At 27.8% G+C, this 1,574-nt stretch overlaps 1 pseudogene; it reads left to right on the top strand.

Annotated features, from left to right (window-relative positions):
- Nucleotides 1-546: 546 nt before the first annotated feature.
- On the top strand, nucleotides 547-1,240 carry LOC147396921 (uncharacterized; annotated as a pseudogene).
- Nucleotides 1,241-1,574: the final 334 nt, after the last annotated feature.

The raw sequence follows: 1,574 nt of genomic DNA, 5'->3' as shown, positions 1-1,574 counted from the left end.
TTTTTATTAGTCATTAAAATTATTGATTATTATTGAAATTAGATTAGTTCTTGTTACTTTCTTTTACATGTAAAACTATTTTTCAACGTTTAATTACATAACTTTGTAGGATAAAATAATATGTATCTTTAATATATATAAATATGTCAAAAATCTTGACATCTAATTAAATAAATTAAATTTGTGAATCAGATATGAATAATTTTCTTATAAAAAAGTCTAATTTGGAATAACCATCCATTACTTGAGTAAGGAATGATCATAGTGATGGTGACATGCGGTGATATTCAAAGTATAGTCGTGTTGAAATCGACCTAGAAGATCTTCCTTCAGATAAAAATTTTGATTATAATTTTAATGGTCAAGATGAAATTTGAAAAACATACTTACAAAAAGGCTAATGTAAATCTCGTGAACATAATTTCTCAAAATTGTTTTTTGAAAATGTGTCACGTCTTTTCAATTCAACTTCGTTTATTGATTTTAAAAATTGGTTAGAGTATAGTGTTATGAAAGAAGCTGCATTTTTGTTTGTATTACGATCTGATGAAAGTTGATTTTGATGAGCAAGTTAGTGATGATTCTTTCATTATCGTGAGATTCACAAATTAGAAAATAAAGGAAGGATTTCAAATCCTTGTTGAAGGCCCAAATAACATCATAACAAAGTTTGGAGGAAATGTCAAGATTTAATGAATCGAAATCAACATATTGAAATTGTTTATTTTCGACAATCTAATTAGGCTATAAAGGAGTATCAAATTCGTTTGACTACAAAAATTGATTGTACCCGATTTCTTTTACGTCAAGGATTAATCTTTTAAGGTCACGATGAATCCGAATATTCAAGAAATTCTAAAAATTTTATTGACTGTTATAATTTCTTTCAAATCATAATAAAATTCTCAAAAGTATTGTGTTAAAGAATGTTATCAAGAATCTGAAGATAATATCTTATGATACACAAAAGGATATCGTGTGCTGCATTGCAAGTGAAATTACCAATACAATAATCAATGATCTTGTAAATGTTTATTTTCTATTTTGGTTGACGAATTTCGCGACATCAATTAAAGAACAAATGACAGTTCTAATTTGTTATGTAGATAAAAAGCTATGTGTTATTGAGTGATTTCTCGGCATTGTCCATGTTAATGAAACAATAATTTTATCATTGAAAGCAGCAATTGAAACATTATTCTCAAGACATGGATTACGTATGTCAAGATTACGTGGATAGGATTACAACGTGACTAATAATATGAGAGGAAAATTTAATGGTCTCAAAATTCTCATTATGAAAGAAAATCAATCTTTTTTTTATGTTCACCGTTTTGTTCATCAATTTCAACTGACACTTGTAGTTATTGCAAAAAGTCACAGTCAAATTGCTATTCTTTTCAATATTCTTGCTAATTTATTGAATGTTGTTGGAACTTCGTGCAAACGTTGAGATATTCTAAGAGAAAAATGCTCTAGTAATATTATTCAATACTGGACAATGGTGAAATTTCAAATAGGCGTGGTTTGATTAGCCTCCAACGAACTGGTGATTCATGTTGGGGCTCACATTA

This window comes from Akebia trifoliata, chromosome 8 (genome assembly GCF_017979445.1).
Source record: "Akebia trifoliata isolate Shusen 1 chromosome 8, ASM1797944v1, whole genome shotgun sequence".
Classification (NCBI taxonomy): domain Eukaryota; kingdom Viridiplantae; phylum Streptophyta; class Magnoliopsida; order Ranunculales; family Lardizabalaceae; genus Akebia; species Akebia trifoliata.
Note: the sequence above shows the minus strand (reverse complement) of the source record. Positions and strands in the feature narration are given on the sequence as shown.